The following is a 23,414-nucleotide window of genomic DNA, read 5'->3' on the forward strand; positions in this document are numbered from 1 at the left end:
CCTTAGTTATGCTGCTATAGACTTAGACTGCTGGGGGTTCCCATGATGCACTGAGTGTTTCTTTCTCTTTTTGCTCTGTATGCACCACTCTGCATTTAATCATTAGTGATTGATCTCTGCTCCCCTCCACAGCATGTCTTTTTCCTGGTTCTCTCCCTCAGCCCCAACCAGTCCCAGCAGAAGACTGCCCCTCCCTGAGCCTGGTTCTGCTGGAGGTTTCTTCCTGTTAAAAGGAAGTTTTTCCTTCCCACTGTCGCCAAGTGCTTGCTCACAGGGGGTCGTTTTGGTTGGGGTTTTTCCGTAATTATTGTATGGCCTTGCCTTACAATATAAAGCACCTTGGGGCAACTGTTAGTTGTGATTTGGCGCTATATAAATAAAATTGATTTGATTTGATTTGATATACAATAATTAATAAATGGAATAGTTTTGAGCATGTTGGATGTTTGGTCTCCAAAGTAATGGTCGAACAAGGTCAGCGTCCTTTTGGTTCTATGACATATGTCATCCCGTAACAAATGGTGCAGACTATTCCTTTTTAAAACTAGATTAGCTCCACCAATAATTTGCTTCACTTTTACCAAAACTGAAGTGACTTTAACGTTTGACCCCTATATAAACTAAAACTAACTTTTGTCACTATTTGTGCTGTTTTTACCCCATAACTTTATAACATTCAGTCAGAGACACTTCAAGTTGTACCTTTTTGGAATCCTTACGGTCAGATAAAACATGTGGCATCATCTAAAATATGACAAGAGCATTTAAAAGTTGACTCCTGTGTAATTGTTCATTGACTCCTTCTTGCCTATAATTGCTACCCTGGGTGACCACCATACTTTTCATGTAGGCCGTGGTATGCTGAACCTGGATTGTAAATGTGGTTTAGTCCCTGTTTAGTGGTACAGATTAGGTCAAAACTGTCTTGGGATTATGGACGATTGGTGTTATTGCCCACTTTATTAAGTATGGAAGAATTAAGGATTACCGATACAGTACTTTATGCGATGTTTCTGTTTGTTGTTTGAGTTCCTCCCACAATTCCACCTTTCGTACTCATCCTCCTCTTGTTTACGTCTTTGTTTCTACCTGCAGCTCCGTCCTCAAATTCAAATTCTTTCGCTCTCTCTCTTCTCCATCTTTACCTGCTCATCCTGCGCTCCTCCCCTCCCCGCCTCCTCCCCGCCTTGTTTACCTCCATCTCCGTAGCCACGGCGATGGCCACGGTTGTAACAGTGATCATGTTACAACTAGGACAGCCAGTTCCGAGAACGTGGAAACAATAATTCCCAATAATAAGCCAGTGTTGTTCCCAAAAGGCTTTCTCTCTCACGCACACACAATACCGTTCTGCTCATGTAACAACACAAACATGATTGTGATCCAGTAAAGTGCACAAATACGTAGAACATCAGACACATTAGATTCATAATCCCATCCCACAGATACAGTTTGGACTGTACACACATAATCAAACGCACAAATAAACAGGCAATAGCTGCAGACGTACACACAACGGCCACTTTATTAGGGATACATAAATTTACATACATCCTGGGGAAACGTCAATTTGTGTGTCTATTGGACTGGACAAACTGCTGGACATTATGGACAATGCCAGTCACCCTCTGCACACTGTCATCAGCAACCAGAGGAGCACCAACAGACTGAAAAAGTCCTTTGTCCCTCAGGCCATCAGACTTTACAACTCTTCACTTGGGGGAGGGGGACTAACAGGAAGACAGGGGACGGGAATGAGAGGAACAGCAGGAGCCAGTAAACCAGTACTGATCAGTATGTTTTTCTTTTTTACTTTCACTTTTGATACTCTGTGTGCTTCTTACCCTGTGTGCTGCTATACAATGCTGCAGGACCCTCAATTTCCCTGGGGGGGTCTTCCCAAGGGATCAATAGAGTTTGATCTAATTGAATGTAATCTGTTGTTTTCAAAACAGTAGCTAGAAGATAGTTTCCGTGAATACCTCTTTAATCAGCGTAGAGGATTCCATGAATTGTTGGAATTACTTGTCAAAGATTCCAAATAAGTAACTTGCATAATTCAGGGAACAGCTTGAACAGCGTAGATGTAGAACCGATGCATTTTTACATTTAAGAGTAAGAAGAATAAACATCTAAACATCTGGAGCTTGTAGAGCAGGTTGCCCATTGGTATTGGATGAGCGTCCAATATGTAGACCTTGGTTGGTTCCCCGGTCAAGATTCAAGATTAAAGATTCAAAGCTTTTATTGTCATATGTGCAGTAAAGAAACATGTTTCCCTGTGCAATGAAATTCTTACTTTGTTGCCCACACTGGATGCCCAAGCTGAATTGTCAAAATCCAATCAGTTGTAAATGGGTTCCAGCCTTGAATGGGGAAGTAACCTGCATCAGACTGACATTCTGTCCAGGGGTGGCCTTCACCTTAACACTTAACCAAGCAGTTGTCCAATCTATCAAACGAAAAGTGCAAGAACCTTGGAAGCATACAGATTTTAGCACATCATTCAGGAAGGAGGACCAGTTCTATGCCAGGATGGTTGCGATCCACCACCCAAGGTGGTTCTGTGGTGTGGATGTGGTGAGTTGCTGCACTGACGCATGCTCCCAGACTTGACTTCAGGAAGGAGGCCCAAATTAGGAACCCAAGAGTTACCAGATCTGTTCTAAAGGTCCACCAGAACATCAGGATTGTTGTCTGCCAGGGTGGTTAACTATCCAAGACCTGGGCCGGTTCTGTGGTGCAGTGGGTGGAACCATGTGTCATTGGTGCATGATTCACTTTTTCTAAAGGTTCACCAGAACCTCAAGATCACAGCTAAAAAACTGAAGGCATTGGAGGCAACAGAAATGTATACCTGGTTGTAGCCTTTGCAACTATAGTCATCATGTACGTCTACATCTGATGGAAAACTTTTAGAATACAACAAAATCACGTGTATCTTCAATGAATGAATGAATGACACACACACAGACCCAAAATAACAAAGAAAACAAACCAACAATGTGCCCGAAAGGGTGCAAGCAGAAGCAAAAGCTCTTCTCTTCAGTTGCTAATCAGAACACACTGACGGTTCTTTAACTTCACTGCAGTCAAGCGAGTAATCCCAAAGGCTTTTCTCCAACATGGTTTAGGTGACGGGAGACCCGGGATGGGCTGCAGACACGTTTGTTTTTCTAAGATGCGTGATGCAGTAGTATAACCTGCAGCAGGGAACTCATGCTGGCCAAACACAACGAGGTCACATCCAGCATTGTAACACAAGAGCAAAATGTTCTCGCATTTGTAAGAGTTTTCAGCGTTTGCTCGTGTCGTTTTAATTTGTAAGTGGTGCGGCTTCTCGCGACCGCCGTACGAATGTATGTGGACAGTGACACCAGTTTCATCACCTAAATCAGCACAGTTTAAAGTGGAATTTCATCGTATGTTTGAGAGTATTTACAAGAATGAAGTCGAGCTGTGTGCGTTAGATGACGTGTGCGTTTGTTTGTCAAGATAGGGCCCTAGGTGTGTACATACAAAATTGGCTATAATTTCTAACGTTTAGCTCAGCTGAGATGCAAATGTTGCGGTGGCTGGGAAGTGCAAACCAAATTTACATGTTAGAAACCAAATTTACAAAACTAAAAAAAATGTAAATGCAAAATTGCTTTTTGTGCAAATTTGTAAAGGTGCTGTCTTAATGTAAATGCGTGTTTGCAACTTTGGGTAACTTTGTTTTACAAATGTATTTATTTTTTTATTATTTTACTTTTGCAAATGTGTTTCTCAGCGTGTAAATTTGTTTTTACTTTTGTGAATTTATTTTCTAACGTAAATTTGTTTTGCACTTCATTGCCACCGTAAAATAGTGTCAAGGTGAGATAGATAGCTAGATAACAGTAGATATGTGCACACTGTGTTGTTTGTGTGTATTTTCATTCACATGTTTCACAGGACGGCTCGGCCTTGTTTACATTCTCCATGTTTGCTGTTGATTAGCAGCCTGCTGCCGTCGGTGAATATTAAAGGTCACGAGTATCATGTGGTCCATCTGTTTCCGTGTCGGGTCTATTTTCACACTTTTCCGTTGTGAATAAATAATGCTTTTACGCGTGCTGGATTTGTGTGACGGAGGTTTTCTGTGCCGTTATAGTTCACATGTTTTCTAAAGGTCAGAGAAATGTGATTGTCGCCATGACCTTTAAACTGAAAGACAGCGAAGGTGAAAGTCACTGCGATGTCACAACACAGCTGAAATTCATTTTATGTGTTTACTCTGCTACCATAATTGCTAATTACGTTTTAAAGCATTTTACTTTTGTTTAACTAGAGCACGGCACATGTAGAGTGCAAACCTCCTAGTTTCCAATTCCACAAATTTTTACCTTGGAAAAAATTTTCAAGGTCAAAGTCCTGTAAGAAGTGGCTTTTCATAAGCTAAAATATAATACAAATATAGATTAAAAGGGCTTTTCAATGTTAAAATCAAATATTGGCATCTATTCATTGACAGTGCCAGTTTGCACCTCATTGTCACAAACGAGAGCGATCAAAGCAGTTTTGATTGAGATATAATGGAAAATATACACCAAATGGGCTTTTCAATATTAAATTCAAACGTCAACAAAATCCACAATCCGGATCAGATCCAGATCAAACTTTGTCATGCAATAGTGAGTACCAGTCTGCACCTCAGTTTCAAATATGAGAGTGATTGGGGCACGTTTGGGTAGGATATAATGTAAAATATACATTAAATGGGATTTTCAATGTTAAATTTAAATGGCTACAAAAACTGTAATCTGGATCAGATCCTGATCAAACTTTGTCAGGTGATAGTGAGTGCCAGTCTGCACCTCACTTTCAAATATGAGAGAGTTTGGTCACGTTTGATTAAGATGTAATGTAAAATATACATTAAATGGGGTTTGCAATGTAAAATTTAAATAGCCAGAAAATCTGTAATCCGGATCAGATTTGGATCAAACTTTATCACGCGATAGTGAGTGCCAGTCTGCACCTCAGTTTCAAATATGAGAGTGATTGGGGCATGTTTGATTAAGATATAATGTAAAATATACATTAAATTTAAATGGCTACAAAACCTGTAATCTGGATCAGATCCGGATCACACTTTGTCAGTCAATAAAGGATACAATCCTACATAACACTCTCAAATATGAAAGAAATTTGATCTATTTTTTGACAGAGTTATCAACTTTTGAAAATTCATTCAATGTTAAAGATTAAGATTTTTCCTGACTTTTCCCTTTGACCTATGACCTTGAAAATTGAATCAGTTCTTGCTTATCAGGACATGATTTTTTTTTAGTAGAAATGTCATAATGATATATGAAAACTGCAGGATCCAGGCTGTTCACAAACAGACAAATAAACGGGTGAAAACATAACCTTGAAAACCCGCTCTGAGCGGCGACGTCATGTGCTTTGTTGGTGAGGGCGGCACGCGGCGTGCAGACGACGTCACGGACAGGCAAAGTTTGTGTTTCCGACGTGCAGTGTGCTCGCGCACATGCGTGCACTCAAGCAGGACTGTCCCTCTTTTATCCATCCTCAAAGTGATATTCTATAGGAACTCTTACACACACACACACACACACACACACACACACACACACACACACACACACACACACACACACACACACACACACACACACACACACACACACACACACACACACACACACACACAACCATCCTCAATGCGCTCAATGCGCCCTAGCGAAGAAGACAAATGTGACGCAGAGTTGAGTCAAATAATAATAACAATAAAAAATTAGAATACAAATTCTGGTCGAATACAAGTTCTGGTCAAAAACTCGGGAAAAAAAGTAAGATATCATTACTTGTCGTTTTTTTTTTGTCAGTGGTGGCACCAGGAAATTTTTGTTGGAGGGGCTGAGGGGGGACGGGGGTAAAAGTTGGAGGGGCTCCACAAAATGTCGTCGAAATGAACAATATATAGTAAATTGCTTTATAAACACCAAGGTATATGTTTTAGTTACCCGTGCTCCTCTAAAATGTGGTATCAATGCACACACACATCACTTAGATTCATGTGCTTTGTGATCCACAAACACAAATTTCTGATTTGTAACTTGTGTGTGGATTTTTACAAATAAAGTTTAAAAATAGAGTTTGAGTGCTTCAAAATGCCCCTAGTCACATAAAACAGTTGTTTCATTTAATGTTTTGACTGTTTGAAATACAGAATATTAATACAATACAATCTTCATACAATACAACTGGTCATTTAGCATTTTAAGCAGTTTGAAATAAAAAAAAATTTCTGAAGCAATTGTTTCATTTAGTGTTTTGAGCATTTGAAACACTGACTCATTACATGTCATAATTATTTTCTGTTTGAGACAGTTTTGAAACAGTTAACCATTGTAAAGAAAATGGTTAATTTTTGAGCACTATAATAGTGCATTTATGAAATTGGTTAATTTCTCTTGAATGTTTTTGAATAGTTTTTTTTTTTTTTTTTATTGTTTAATCAAGTGTATCATGTGTGAAACACTGACTCGTGGGAGGCAGATGTTTCATTTAGTTTCAAACAGTTATCTTTGAAAGAAATTGGATCATTTTGTGTTGTAAGCATTTCAAATCACAATCACACTGAAATTGTTTCATTTGTTTCACATGTTTGAAATGGTGATGAAGTAACAGTTTTGTTTGTTTTTATTTTTTAGCATTTTAGATATTTTCTGAAGCAAAGGCTTCATTTTGTGTTTTGAGTGTTTGAAATGGCAAATCATCATATGACACAATTTCATTGACTTCATCATTTAAAACAGATTTTTTTTCTGAAACTACTTTGATTCATATTATGTGTTTTAGAAAAAATGTATAATTTTTTAATGTCAATGTTTTATTTCATGTTTGGGAAATTTTAAACTGTTAATTATTCTGTAGAAAGCGGCCCATTTGTGTATATTTTTTTAACATTTTAAACAAATGATCATTTTTTTGGGGGGGGGGGGGAGGTCATTTGATGTTTCGAGCATTTGTGAAACACTACATATTTTTCAGAATTTATTGTTTACTTTACTTCTTGTCTTTAAAATACTGACTCGTGAAGCATTTGTTTCATTTAGTTATTCAAATATTTTAAAACAGGTCATCATGTTCTGAAGAATCTGGTTCGTTTTGTGTTTTGAGCACTTCACAGAGATGAGTAGTTTTGTGAAGCAATCAAAAAATGCTGAATCATTATGGAGTAACTTTCATGTTGTGTTTTGAGCATTTCTAAAAGACTGAATCTTTTTTTTAAAGTGATTGTTTCTTTGAGTGTTTCAACAGGTTAAGACACTGAATCATATGAAGTCACGAATCAGTTTTTGACGCAATCTTTTCATTTTGTGCTTAGAGTATTTTGAAGCAATCCTGTTCTGAATAAATTAGTTCATTCATGTTTTTAGCATTTCAAACCAACTGTGTTCTAAAGAATTTTTTTATTATATATATTATTCATGACAACTCAGAAGTGAATATTTTTTTTGAGTTTCAAAACTTCTTTTATGTGATATTTGTGGAAAATTTTGAGAGGGGGGTTTAAAACTTAAGCCATAAACTAAAGCCACATTATCATGAATTATTGTGTTGTTTGCAGCCATCTGTGAAATAATGAACATTTCAATGTTTATTTATTTATCTTACTTCATTCAAAATAAATCTTTATTTAAAAAAAAATACAATCATGGCCATATATGTTTGGCTGCTGACAAATTTTTTGTTATTTTATGTGTCACAGTATATTCAAGTTAAAAACAGCTAATGAACTGTATGTGAACTGGTAATGGCAGACTGTCATTATTTATTTGAGGATAAGAATGTGAGAGTGACAACATTTATGGACTTTCCGAGAAGTGACGAGTCAGTCGTCGTGTTTCCTTGCTGAGACTGAGCATGTGTTCGCCTTCATTACTCCTCTGAAAAACATCAACAGACTTACTTACTCAGTTTGCTCAGATCCTCTGACTCATCCAATTAAAAAAAAAACTGGCATCCTGGCATAGCAGATAACATCGCACTAGAATTTCGTCCTTAAGCATACAATTGGCAGGAATTCAAGGCTTTCAAAGACTTTTTCTTTCTTTCTTCTTGCCACTAATTACCAATTTGACTGATCTTGGAGACAAGGCAAATTGGTCAACAATGTGTTTGAGTTAATTACAGACAGGTAATATCAATATCAAAAAGTAAAGTCAAAACAGCAAAGCTCTCAGTGGTTGATCTGGTTGATCTACATTCCAACCCTACTATCTTTGGGAAGTGACTGAAAGAATGACACTGTAGGATGTCTGGAAGCAAGCACTGGTTCCACACATTTCCACATCCGCCAAACCACTTTGGGTCTTGGATGACCATTCAGACAGACAAATGATCCATCCCTACCTCTCAAACATAACCGTCTATCTGTCACATCCAGGTGAAACAGAGGTGTCCCATTGGTGTTCTCCAACTGCTTGGGTCCTCAATACTGAAGCGCTTGCGTACTGGATCTTGAGAAACATGCCATGTGGCAAAAATATCATACATGACATTCCCTCACAATGCAAGTGACAATCTTCATCTCCTTAAGTAAAAGTTTGTTTGACAGAAAGTCAATCCAGCAGTACCCAAGGATCCTCCAAAGAAACCAAGTATGAAAGTATGAAAGCCAACAATCCTTAGCGTATACTCTGAATTCAGCAGAGGGGTATCCTGGGAACACAGCAAGTTTACCAAAGGAGGAACTGAATGAAGTGTTTGTGGAGATGGATGTCATGTCTATCTTACTTAACCTGTTGCTACCTCAACCCAGTGCTATTATATACATTTGGTTGAAAAACAAGCCATGAAAGCATCACATGGTCTATGTGAAAGAATGAATGAATTTATTCGGCACACACAGACTCAAAATAACAAGGAAAACCTATAAAGAAAACAATTTAACAATGTACCCATGTGCCCTCTTGGCAGCCACCCAGTCAAACCATTGGTCTATCTTTGTGGTTTCCCAATATTAGCAGTCTACCTTCTGGGCCACGTACTATGTGGTCATCCCCTTGGCTGAGGTCGTCATCTCTGTGAGGTTCCCTCACAGTACAAGTATCAAGCCTCATCTGACTCTCTTTAGGTAACCACCCAAGGGGTACTCAAGGATCCCCCCGGCAGACCGAGTACCAAAGACATCCAGTCATCCTATTAAGGCATTGGATAGTGTCCAGGTCTGGAAACCATGCAGTAAGACTAGAACCACCAGGACTCAAAATACTTACACCTTTGTCAAAGTGCAAAGGTGTCTGCATCACCAAAGACCTCTGTCCAAAAACGCCATGACAACCATCAGCTCATCCTGTATGTCTCCTGACCTCATAGTCTTCCCAAACCTCAACCATTGAGTATTGCAACCACTGTTGCACAAGTAGTGCAACAGTCACTAGAGCCCTTGGGTTTCAGCCTGATGGATAGAGTGTCTGCTTCCCATACCAGAGGTTGTGAGTTTGCATCCAGGGAGCTATAGATGCAACGCAGATTACATTGGTGCCATGACCTAGATGGGAATAAGGTTTTTGGGGGGTAACGATAGCCAGCAGGTGCTGTGCAGTAAGTAAACCTCACTCCCCACAACCGGATGATGTTCAGGAAGCAGGCGTTAGGGCTCCGTGGTTAGAGGACCTACCTCCCATATCTGCGACTGTTAGTCCACGTCCAGCGCGCCACATGGGTACTCAACATGGCTGCTCACAGAAAAACATTGACTATGTGGTATTGCTGCTTGGGCATATGTGCACGTGCTGGGTGTGTGCTTATATGCAAGCACCCACATGCAGCAATATGCATGAGGATGCATATGCATGCACATTTCCATACACGCGTCAACGCCGCCTATTACATTTTAACAAGTCATGTCCAGGGAGGGTTAATCACGCCGACTACAAATAGACGCCGCGTTATCTACCCAGTGAACTGCCGAGAAATGCTTAATTATTCAAGACCTGGAAAAGGCTGAGTGCATCCCCCACCCCGACACCACCTCACCACCTCCACCCTTTTTCTGTTTGGTTTCCAGGATGTGAAGTGGAAGGCGGATGAAAGCGCCCGCGTCACTGATGAGGACGTGTAAAGTGTGTCATTCAGTCAGCATGAAATGAAAATGAGATTTTCTAGGCTTTTCTCGCGTCACGCTCTGTGTGTTTTGTATCTGCATTCACGCTGTTCCTGAAAAGCATCCAACGTCACAGTCATAGGAGGTGTACAGTAGAGTCACATGATCGCTCGCGCATGCAGATGGAGTCCTGTTTGATTATTTACCTCTGTCAGCTGCCAAATTGAGGGTAACTGGCAAAGCTGAATCTTGTTTATGAACTGATGTCCAATTTATAGTGAAGATGTTTTTCAAGGGCACAGATTTTGGTTGTGCATGGCACCTAAAGGCAAAGTAAATAAGAGAAATGCTTGTACATTGACCCGAGAGGGTCATTTAATTGATGTTACTCATTAAATTGACTTGCCATTTGAGGCTCCAAAAGCAAGGGAATTCCCATAAAGCACCATGTTAAAATGTATTACTTTAAAGCAGAAATAAACATGTTTACAGCCTAGAACAAAAATGGTTTTGGTCTGTATGGCTAGTTTTACTATTCATGACACCTGTACATGACTAAGTAATAGATAGTTTTGGATCATGGTCGCTTTGATTGACAGCTAATCAAGACTCCTAGCTCAAGCCTACTAGCTGCTGCGGACTCATTGGTGTTTGCCCTTTCTGAGCCTTTTCTTACAACTATCTGAGATAATGTGGTTTATTGAGTGGTTAATTGTACTAAGTCTATGATCCAGTATTTGAAATTTTCCTGTAATTTTGTTTGTATGTACCCCAGTTTCTACTAATTAGCAGGTGTGGATAGCTTGGTGATGCTGCAGACACTGATGGGGTCATGGTTATTTAGGCAATATCTTGATCATAGGTTTTAATACCTGCACCTAGGCCAGCCATTATGAAACCCATTGCCTAGTCAGCAAAAATATTTACTCAAACACCAAGATGCAAACACGCAATATCAAGTTGCGTAGCCCGTTAGCCTCAGCTAGCATGGCAAGTACAAGATAGGTGGGCGTGTTCAGGCTACATTCATCCCAGCAAAGTCACACTGGTCTTGCCCATGTTCCACCCCTTGGCCCATTTCTGGGTTGGTGGTGAGTTAGGCAAAGTCAGGCCCTACCAAGATGGCAAACTCTAGAGGCACCCATTTGAGCTCAGCTCTTCAGCTGTAACTCACATGTAGTTTGTCTACCTCCCAAATAGTAAAAAATTGCTGTGCTGCCTTAAACTTGAGGCTCACTTCACGTTTGGGGATGTTACCAAAGCTTTTCATGAATAATGCAAATTAGTGATGACTTGAAACACTGCTCCGGACCTTTTTCTGGAACTAATTGCTGTTTTTAAACACCTGGTGACCTACACAGTAGAAGCTTGCTGAAAATATGCACAATATGTCCCCTTTCACCAACTGCCACCAATTCAGTCGTTGGCACCAGAACAGCTCGGGAGCTGATGGGTCATAGAGTTCACTGAGATCATCTACTGTCAGTGCCCTTTCTCCATCCCACACAAAAATAAATGAACCCCTCTGAACCCTCGGCCAAATAAACAGGCAGGCATGTCAGGAATGCCCACATGTGTTTACAGACATGTTTTGTGCCATCAGTGGCATTTGTTCGGTTAATCAGCCAGAGCAAGCAGTGCGGTCTTTTGTTATTGGCTGGTGCATGTGGGCGGGGTTAGCTGGCTGAAAGAACCTATGTGCATCAGCAACTTCCTGCTTCTTTCATCAGGAAATGCAAGATGTAGCCCTGTTACACAGTAGCATTGATGTGCCATGTAAAACCATAGATAAGGAGGAAAATCTGTCATCAAACTCCATCCATCCATCCATCCACCCATCCATTTTCTTCCGCTTTATCTGGAGTCGGGTCGCGGGGGCAGCAGCTCAAGCAAAGCCGCCCAGACCTCCTGATCCACACACACCTCCCCCAGCTCCTCTGGGGGAACCCCAAGGCGTTCCCAAGCCAGCCGAGAGATGTAATCCCTCCAGCATGTCCTGGGTCTTCCCCAGGGCCTCCTCCCAGTGGGACGTGCCCGGAACATCTCTCCAGCGAGGCGTCCAGGAGGCATTCGGAAAAGATGCCTGAGCCACCTCAACTGACTCCTTTCGACGTGGAGGAGCAGCGGTTCGACTCCTGTGGGTTCACCACCTGCAGAGGGGTCCATGGGGTTCGGGTGCAGAGACGATTGGGTGGCGGTCGAGGGCGGGTGGCCCAGTCCATGCTCACAGCCCCTGGCTGTTGGGACGTGGAATGTCATCAAACTCGTATATATATATATAACACAAAATCACTGAATACTGAATATGTTTGGCGATGATCTGAATGATTTAGACCACGATTCAGTCTTATAGCTATAAGCTTGATGGACTTCCATAGCTACATGACCCATTGAGAGACCCACTGGTGCATATCCCTGAATTCTCTAGTGTGAAGTGAACAAGAATATATGCCTCCCCATAGATGGGCTGCCAGTCTAACACATGTTACTTCACCATCCATAGCTGGTACCCATTTACAGATGGGTGGACTTGAACAATTAGATGAAGAGTCTTGTCCATGGGTACACACGGGTGGTATTACCGGGAATCAAACTGTGGTCCACATATTGGTAGCCCAACTCCTTATTCCACTGAGTTACCTGCTCCTTGGACCTACCTTGCTTTTAGCTTCCCAGACAGCTGTTTCAATTGTCGTGGCATTCCCTCAGTGACAAGGAAGATTGTCTCTTGATGGAATCTTGGATGGGATATCTACATCCAGGGTCAACCTAGAGACTTGGGAATGTTGTTGCAAGCCTAAAAACACATGACACATGATCCTTGACAAATCCTTAGCATGGCCTGGTGGCTTGGAAATACCAGACGATCGGGGTCTGAGGATGTGCTGCAGCCTTCATCTGCCTTCGTAGCCATTGGGTGACAAGCCATGACCTCTTCCACCTGATCTACCGTTGAGAACGTCTTGTTTCACCAGAGCCAATGTTAGCCATCTCACATTCCAGGGTTCCTGTTGAGCCTTCCTGGTTACCATAGTGGCCATGGGCCACACAAGATCCCTAATGTATTTTACCCCAACAGACAACCCCCTACGTGACCCATTACCCAGATGCCACGTTGTGGACATGGGGTTGGACTTTGACACCCAAAGCTGTTTCAATAAAGGCCATGTAGCTAGCAGTTGCTAATATGCTTATGACTTGTCCAAACTATTTCATGTTGCAGAATGATGTTCCTATCATTCAATGTGTATACATTCATGGTGACTGTGACGTCATATCCTGTACTCCAGCTTGACCAAGTCTACCCAAACTCACACTCACTGTGGAATTTCATCAAAACATCGATGTTTGTTTCTTAGTGACCTGCAGGGTTCATCACCTGTACAGTAACTTGCCACTTGGGAGCAAGGGCGTTATTTCGACTTCACTTTTAAGGAGCTGTCTAACCATCTATCTCTCTGGAGCAGTCAATGTGATAATCAGTCAGAACCTTGGCATAGCATTGTGGTATTAAGACCTTCTGGGAAAGAGTAGGTTTTGAAGAGGAGTGATTGTTCCAGTTGTGGCATCAAAGTTGTTCACAAAGCATTTAGGGCAGAGACAAGAAGGGTGGAGGAGATGACAAAACATTACTTGTTTCCCCCTCCTGAGCAATAGTGTCAACACAACAGGGCCATTGTGTTGGTCTTTGTGTGATATCTGGCCAGGTGGGGAATTTGTTTTTGAAAGTCTGAGAAAAGGACAAAGAGAGTGGAAGGGAGACAAGAAGATGGAAGGAGGGAAGATCTGAGTGTTTTGCTTGACTGATTGGTGACATCAAGACTGTAATCAAGTTCATCAGTGTCTTTACTGTATACCTGGGCCTTTTTATTCCTCTTGCACTGACATAGTGGACTGTGTCAGTCCAAGAGCAAGATGTCTTTAGTCGGCCACACCTTGAAGTTAAATGTGTGGGGGTAGGAGTAAGGACTAGGATGGTGCCAAGGAGTTGCAAGAGTACCGGTGGACAGGAGCTTGGAGGATAAACAGAGAAGGGGAAAGGGTTGTAGAGGAAAACCTCAGTGAACAAAATCCTGGTACACTGGGGAAAAGAAATCCCAGTGGACAAAATCCAGATGGACAAAACCCCATTGGACAAAATCCCAGTAGACTAAGACAAAATCCCAATAGTATAGGACAAAATCCCAGTAGACTAGGATAAAAATCCCAGTAGTATAGGGCAAAATCCCAGTAGACTAAGACAAAATCCCAGTAGTATAGGACAAAATCCCAGTAGTATAGGACAAAATCCTAATAGCATAGGACAAAATCCCAGCAGACTAGCATAAAATCCCAGTAGTATAGAACAAAATCCCAGTAGTATAGGACAAAATCCCAGTAGACTAGGATAAAATCCCAGTGGACAAAATGTAATAGACTTGGCAGGCACTACATGTTCCCAGTTACTCCACCACCTTATAGTCATATTCTGCTAGCAATGGAGGATAATGGATTCCTGGTAGTTTCAGATTTTGTTCTTCTCAAGTCTGCTGCAAGTAATTTGCACCTTTTATTCAACTTTTTGTGATCCTGTTGACTATTCAGCAGTTTAGCTCAGGCATCACCAACCTTGTTTCTAGAGATCATCTCCTCTACATGTTTTCCAACTCTCCCTGTACCAAGTCAGGTATGGGAGCATGTACCGTTGTTGCGCTTTGCCGCATCCACGTAACCACTGAGCTGCTTTGGGTCCTGGATGGCACCACCCATGCAGACAACCAGTCAATTTCCACATCTCTAGAATAACCCTCAATCTACTCCAGCCAGGTGAAACATGGGCATCCCCTTGGCCTTCTCCAACTACTCACTTCCTCAACACTCAGGCACCTGTACAGTGGATCATGAAATGTTGACGTTGACACTCCCTCACAATGGAAGTGATACTCCTCATCTTAGTCTCCCTCAGTAACCGCTCAGTTGACACAGAGTTATTCCAGCAGTACTCAAGGATCCCATAAAGAGAGCTAGTACCAAAGACATCCAATCATTGTCTTAGCTTCCTGCTTCACTACGGTGATTAAACGTCCTGTTTTCCCAGGACATGTCCTGTTTTCATGTCTTGTCCTGGCCATCCAAAGTTTTTTTTTTTAGAACGTCCCTGTCCTGGTTTTTACTTGTTCTCCACCGTGCCATTAAATTGACCGGCATTCAGGGAGCTACTTATCGCCAGAACTATAGGCAGAATGAAACTGGAACAACTCGTAATTGGCAGAATGGATGACAATCGGCAGAATGTTGTTTTTTGCAAGTATTGATGAGATGATCAAGTCTCACCATTAAAATAATCAAGTTTTTCAGCCACTTTATGAAGCTTTAAGTCGGCATTAGAAGCTCCAAACTCTTGACAGAACAGCAATGGAATGGCAAAGTGGAAGCTTGTGTGGTGCCATCGAGTGTTAGTGAAGGTAAATTTTTACAATATGGCGATCTGCTATTCCGGCGATTAGTGCTAAATTGGGACAGAAAAGACATAGGTTTGTGTTTCGAACATGACCGGAGGGACTTTCTACTTTGTATGATAATATTTTATTACATTATTTTGCGATTGGTTGTCAGTATATTGAGAATAGGGGGCATAGAAAGTGCTGTTCCGTCAGTCATTCCGTCAACTGTGTTATCATTCTGGTTCCGCCGATTAGTACCCGCTGCCAACCGAGTATCATTTGAGTATCTCCTTACAGGGTCAAGTGTCCTGGTTTTTGGGAATCGAAATATGGTCACCCACTGTGAATGAAATCCAGATGTGCTCAACCAATCAACACCTTGGAAACACCAGACTTGGCTAATCAGTTGCGATTACCGCAGATATGAATGGAAAACAGGCAGAGAAGGTTCTCCAGGGTGATCAAAAGGGTTACATATGTCTGAAAGGTTTAAGATATTTCCAACTTTCCAGTGTTGGTTAACCCTATTCAGGACTTTTGGGGTCCATTGGACCCCATGGCAATTGCTTTCTCTATAAAGTCCTGAATAGGGTTGAATAGCTTTTGTTGGCTTGTTCTACCTGGGGTAATGAACCTGCCTAATAATTAGGCACTTGAAAGAACTTGAAAGATGGCGTTCATCACTTTAGACCACACCCAGAATACTATTTGCCTAGCAACTGTACCTCCACTGTTGTTAGCATTTACATTTTTCATGCCTTCGTGTGCAACTTCTTTGACTTCCACTACAGAGTGCCGTTGCAATCGTGACAAGTAAAGATATTCTTCAACATGCAAGAATACCATGCAACTGTGTTTAAAGCGTTGAGTTTGAAACAGGCCTTTGTTATGTAATTCATGTACTGGTACTGTTCCATCTGGGAGTACTCTATTGCCATGCGGCGTGTGCGAACGTGTCAGTGCGTGGGTGACGGCTACATTGATAGAGTCAAGTGAGTGAAATTTATCCAGATTTAGTGCATTTCATTCAAATCATAAAGGAAATTTGTGTTTGGAAAGCTTCTTTTTGAATTGGTGCCACTTGAGTTTGATAGTACATCGAGCCGATTCTTTTTGGCAGTATAGTGGAAGTGTTTGCATGTGTGTTTGTGCGTGCGGGGGACGGAGCAGGCTGGTGAGTGGGCTGATCACCATCATCCAGTCACTCCTCAAACAGGCGCTTCCACTCCGTTTGCCATCACAAAGCAGAACCATTCACAGCAATTACTAAAGAGACCCAGGAACAGGATGCAGGCCAGGCTGCTAGTCCTTGGCCATGAGAAACCAACTCAGTTCCAGCATTACGTAAACCAGCCAGATCAAGCTGCGTAGTCATTTGGTTACTCAAGTACACATTCAGTTTCATTTTCAGAAACAGACGAAAGCACCGGAAGGTTCAACAGCGTAGCGTTTCTGCTGTATTTCCCAATTAATAAAGTGACTTTTGTCATTGTTCATTAGCTTAATGTTGCCTTTTCATTACCATGATATAGCAGCGTCATTGCCGAAGACCTTAGTGGCTGGACCAAGCCAATGAGCTTGGGTTTTCTGGATGCCTCAATCGGTTGTTTACTTTCATTAGATAAGGATGACTAACTACCAGAGCAGTTGCCAACTGTGAGCCAACATAGTCCTGTTGTATAGTGGATGCACTGACATGCAACACCAAGTCATACTTCTAAGTCTGGCCTTTCCTGATGTAGTACATATTCTTGGAAATGGGGACCTGCTGGATTATTTTTGGTTAGTATAGCTAATTATCTGACAACTAAGTAACTAAAATTAAAGTTACTGCAATATGTAACCTGACATAAGGACCAAGCCAATAGTCCATGTTTTAGGGTAATAATGCTTCCTGTATTATTGTATGGTTGTGAGACTTGTTTGCTAATTATTGTGACCAGAAGACCTTTGTGGCCTGGACGGCGGTGGGATCGAACCCCGGATGGCTCGAACTAAAGACCAGAACTCTACCAGGTCAGCCAAAGGGGAATTCCCCGTTATCCAAGCTAGCAGGAACATCTTTTCAATCCGGACTTCACCTTGCTACATATTTCCCCACCATTTTTTAAGCATGTTCTGCGACTACCCACATCCTGCTGACAACACCAATTGCAGAGGTGGGACAAAGTCACCAGCAAGTCACTCTCAAGTCATGAATCGGCAAGTCACAAGTCTCACATCAAGTCCCAAGTCAAGTCTCAAGTCATAATGACTACCAATTGTTTGCAAACTGACTTGAGACTTGATTTGAGACTTGAGACTTGCTGATTCATGACTTGACAGTGACTTTATCCAACCTCTGGCCAATTGTGACCGGAGGACCTTTGTGGCCTGGACAGCAGTGGGATCAAACCCCAGACTGCTCGAACTAAAGACCAGAACTCTACCAGGTCAGCCAAAGGGGAATTCCCCGTTAGCCAAGCTAACGGGAACATCTTTTCAATCCAGACTTCACCTTTCTACAGTGGCCAATAAGGTGGAAAGTGGATGTTTTTAGTACTGTCTCTCTTCATGGGATCCTTGGGTACTATTCGAATGACTTTGTGTCAAATTAACAGTTACTTAAGTAGACTCAGATCAGGCGTCAAACTTGAATTGTGACAACTCTGACATTTTGGTCTCTTTTTGTGGTGTACTTCTCTGTGGTGTACAGTGAGCATGTGTCTCAATGTTGAGGAACCCATTGGCTGGAAAAACCCAAGGCAATGCCCCAATAATACCTGGCAGCCAGAGATAGATGGCTACTTTCTGGAAGTGGGGATGGACTGGTGGTGTAGAAAGTTGGTTGCCATCCACGACCCAAGGTGGTTCTGTTGTGTGGTGGATGCCGCAATGTGTGGCACAGGTTCATGCTCCAAGACCCAACCTAACCCTTGGATTTTGACAACCATGCTCATCTCATGCATTGAATAAGCAGTTGTGCAGTTACATCAGTATATATATTTCAATGCTTTGTCCCCTCACTCCCAGGCTTGTATTGCACCCCAAGACAGAGATGTTTCTGACCTGATGCCACAATGAAGTACTTTAAACAGCAACTAGCTTCCATCCAAGTAAGATTTCGCATTATTTTGGTCGTAGTAGGCCTTTGCATATGGTGCTAACCAATCTAGAGTCATCCACTGGGTAGTACGCTTCATGGATTCTGTCCTCCCTCCCACCACCCCCTTACCTCTAAATCGAAAGACCTGCAGGACGTATAAATTGGTGACTCTACGTTTCATGTACATATGAATGGGTGTCTGGTCTTTGGATGAACAGATGGACTTATCAAAGGTATTCCCCGGCTCTTGCTCAATGGGCTTTGGAATAGCCTTTGACTTCAAACGGGACATCTGTGTCTAGCTAAAGGAGAGATGGATGGTTTGCATGTTTCAAAATTTAATCAGCTCTTCAACAGGAGGGGCTGTGTTATGTCACCATCAGATCAGCCCAGCGGGTAGCAGAAATGGGATTAAATAAGCAAAGAGTTTGAGGCTGGAGAGTTTTAGCTGCAAGGAGAAATCAAAAGAAGAACAATGAATGATGGGAATCTTACAGCGAGACAAATCTGCATGAATATCACTGACGTGTTCATAGAAAAAACTGCTGGATTCAAATCCAATAATTGCATTTGACTTGCGACGGTTGAATAAAACCCCCTCAAGAAAGACATCAGTCCAGATCAGCGTCCAAACACAACTCTCTGGTTGAGGATGATCGGAGCCATGGTGCAGTACGTGCAACCAAGAGTGCAGGGCAACATCTTTTACTGGTCCGTCAAGAAAAGATAACACTTGGGTCCCGCAGGCGAAGAAGCTCACGCAGGCACCAGCTCGGAAGAGTAAAATAAATACAGGCCGCCTGGAGGAGAACGCTCTGTTGGATGATTCCTCTCCACAGCTGTGGCCTGCCTTTGAATTACTCATGTGTCCAGATGTTCCTGGCTATTAACTCGGTACATGTGTGGACCATAGGGGGACAGCTAATACACTGCTTCTTGTTGCAAAACCGCCACCTAGTGGTCACTAGTGTAAAAACAAGAGCTTGGTAGAAGGTCTTAAGGGTTTTGCAATCAGTTTAGACCTCAAGAGCAACCCCCCAATTCTGTTAAATTAATCCACAGGCAGGCATAAACAGAAAAGAAAAAAGATAAGGAAAAAAAAGTTTTTGGCACTCTAAAATTTTGATAATTACAGTGTAAAGCAATTATTTGATTGGCCATTTGACAATACTTGACAACTGTGATTATTATTAACTTAAGTCTTCTATTAAGGAAATATAACCTCAAAAATTACTACTTCAAAATAGTAAAATGTGTTTTTTATCTCGCTAATGGAATATTTTTGGGTTTTGAGGCTACTGATTGATAAAATAAAATATGAAATATGAAAACATTGCTTTGTATCGTGAAAAATCATAATCTACGTTTTGTTCAACATGTTTATTGGATAAATTATCAATTAATTTATTGGAAAAAAATGAAGCCTTAGTTATGTCATAACAGGAGGCTGACACGTATTGCTAGTTTGTAAATGATTTGTGATTTTTGTCAAATGCGGTGTTTTATAGGATCAGATCAGGCAAAGAATGTGAGAACGTCAGGTAGAAAACAAAGATTTATGATTTCTGAAGGTTTTCTGGTGGATTACTGAAATGGGGGGGGGGGGGGTTGGCTTCATCGAGTATCACCCTGGAGCCGCCTTTGCCAAATTTATTTCACCTTTTCGATGCATGGCGATCACTCACAAAATACCAGCTATAGCAATATCTCCAAGTAAGCAAAGTGCATTTTGCGACCGAGGCGATCAGGAGAGAGCAGATGCTGTAGCGGGTTACAGCGGGGAATGTGCGGCGTATCCGAGGCCCGGCAGTCCAACAGATATATGTCGAAAACTGCTGAGCCGACAGAGAGGTGACAGACGAGGCTTAGCTGACCCAGCAGTGCTGTGTGAGCACAGCTTTCGCTCAACGGTTGATTTGCACTTTTCCAACTTTCCAACAAGATTTCTGACCATCCTTGAGGAGGTTCTGATGAATTCTGCATTCATACTGAACTCCAGTTGATCTTTACATTGACCAAACCGGGCGGTTAAGTCCTCAAGCGCTCTCCATTCTGGAGTTCCCATCCAACAACAACGAAACAAGAAGAACTGATGAAATGAGGTCCTTGGTTTAAGTGGCTTTTTCAATGGGTCCCGTCGCATTATGCTACAAAGAAACCAGACACACCGATGTCATTTAGAGAGCTGGCCCAAGATGTAACAATGATTTGTTGAACCAAAATGATACCCGACTCCATCTTTAATGTCTGTCAAATAAACCTGCGACTGCAAAATCATAAGGCCATTTTAAACCAAGCAGCAACCTCCAGTGCTGAAAAAGGAAGCCAACACAGAAGTGTCACATCTTGCAGTTCTTTGAACAGCCACTGGAGGGCAGCTTCAAAGCAGTGCTACACTGGTGTCATGTGCCTGAGAAGCTATGTCAGATGCTCTGGCCTAAGGTAAGCATTTAACATTAGCTGGCAATGCCAGTCTAACTTTGCAGGCAATGAAATGCCCTATCACTAGCATACGGCATTTTGGTCTGGTGACAAGCCAGCAGGGCTATCAACAAGGGTTGCAAGGACGTGCAAAAGTCCAGTGGTCAACACAACTAGATGACGGGGACTGTGTGCGTTCTTCCACCTGACAACAGTATGAAAGCCATCATCAGCTAGTCAAGCTACAGTAATGCTAATAAGTGCACTAGCTGGTGCACTGAACTCATTTGGGGTGCCAAAAGAAGTTGTTCTAAGTTACGAACCTGGCTAAATAACAGACACCCTGTCTGCCAACATTGTATAGTTAAGACAACCTCTGTGCAAGAATTAATGCCAAGCAAAATAACAGATAAGGCCAGTGCGGGCTAAAGCTAACAGGCTAAGCTAGCCACTCCACTCTCTCTGTAGCTCTCTGTCTATATCTGTGTGTGTGTGTGTGTTGTTAAAAAGGACGATCTTTTGTTAAATATTTGAGCAGGTTGTGTTACACGATGTGACGTCTCCACTCTTCTTGCGCATCACCGCAAGTAGAATTCACCCCCTGTAACGTACAATGTACATGCAGTGTTTTTAGTAATACATCAGTATAAGTTATTTTAAGTCACAACTTTATTAATAATTAGCAGTGTGGTCACTTTGAGTGACAGCTGTGGCCTGTCCACACGAGTCAGGGCCCCACTAGCGGTGACTGCTGCTAGCTGCTGTGAACGTGACATGTTGTCCTTTCTGAGCTTTTTATTACAAATATATGAGATAATATCTGTGTGGTTAACTGTATTCATGGATCATCTAAGACGCCAGGATTTCCATTGAGTGAATTGTTAGTATTATCTAATTTGTATGTTAACACTGGTTAGCATTAATTAGCAAATAGCCAGGTATAATTAAGCCCACTGTTGGTGCAACAGTCACACACCCAAGTTACCTGCTATGAAAACCAACATCCAGTCCACTTAAATATGTGTTAAACAAACACCTGAACCAAAGTTAGCTTGTATATCTTAGCTTGTTTGGAAACTATGAAATGGAGGACGCATGTTCGGGCTTCATTTGAGGTTCAAACTCACTCTTAAGAAAACCTAAAACCTAAACATAAAAAAAAAACCCTACTTACAGAAAAGGAGTTCATGGAATTACCCTGGAGGCAAATATGGATCAACTATTCAGAATATACTTAGCCAATAGAGCTAAGCTGAGATTATCTTTTGGGCTAAATCAAATAATCAAAGGCGTTTTTGCTGGTGTGTGATTCTCCAAGCTTAACTCACTGTACACAGAACGAACGTGAAAAATATTTTACCTATAGCAATAATGTCTTGTTAAAATTTCATTTTAAAGATGCATTTTCAACATTACTAACACTGTTGTCTAACCAGTTGCGAAAGCAGCTACTATGGCGGTGACGTCAACTCGGATACCTCAGGTTGCTCAATTTCCTCACGAGTTTCCGAACAAAAATTCCAGTTCGACAGAGCATTCAAGGCATTTGCCCCTGAGCTAGAGAGCTAGAGGTCAGAATCTCCAAACCTGAATGTGTGTCTATACACACACACACACATACATACATATATATATATATATATATATATATATATACACACACACACACTCATATTCAACCACTTATTCAAGATCGAGTTGAGGGTGGGTAGAGTCATAGAGCATGAGGCAGGGTACACCCTGGACACAACGCCAGATTGTCGTAGGGCCATATATAGACAAAAAAACAGTCACACCCACACCTACGGACAATTTAAAGTTTCCAATTCACCTAAGCTGCACGTCTTTGGATGTGAGAGGAAGTCGGATCACCCAGAGGGAAACTACGCAAACATGAGGAGAACATGCAAGCTCCACACAGAAAGGCTACAGGTGGGAATCGATCCAATGACCTTCTTGTATGCATGTATCCTCTGAATGCAACACTTTTATTTTTGCTCCCATTTTTCATATATAAAAATATTTTTATATATGAATATTTTTCATATATTTTCTATATACACAAAAGAGTGGTCTTTTATTGTGGATGTTCATTTCTCTACCATAAACAGTTTTCAAAGGCATTTCAGAGAATTTGGCATGACCACCATTTGCTTCACGCAGTGCAACACATCTCCTTCGCATAGTGATCAGCAGCCAGATGCCATCGAATGTGAACATTTCAACGACGAACTGCAGTCAAGTCGAAACCCTGATGAGGACGACAAGCATGCCGATGAGCTCCCCTGAGACGGTTTCTGACAGTTTGTGCAGATATTCTTTGGTTCTGCAAACCGATTGTTGCAGAGTGGCCTTTTATTGTGGCCAGCCTAAGGCACACCTG

General features: G+C 41.8%; 1 long non-coding RNA gene across 1 annotated transcript; it reads right to left on the bottom strand.

Moving 5' to 3' along the window:
- Positions 1–7,246: 7,246 nt before the first annotated feature.
- LOC117504432 lies at positions 7,247–23,371 on the bottom strand. The gene is made up of 4 exons (XR_004558801.1): positions 23,250–23,371; positions 22,510–22,518; positions 16,306–16,310; positions 7,247–7,257 (listed from the first exon to the last, which is right to left on the bottom strand). It is a non-coding gene; the product is annotated as an uncharacterized LOC117504432 (long non-coding RNA).
- Positions 23,372–23,414: the final 43 nt, after the last annotated feature.

This window comes from Thalassophryne amazonica, chromosome 22 (genome assembly GCF_902500255.1).
Source record: "Thalassophryne amazonica chromosome 22, fThaAma1.1, whole genome shotgun sequence".
In the NCBI taxonomy this organism is placed as follows: Eukaryota; Metazoa; Chordata; class Actinopteri; order Batrachoidiformes; family Batrachoididae; genus Thalassophryne; species Thalassophryne amazonica.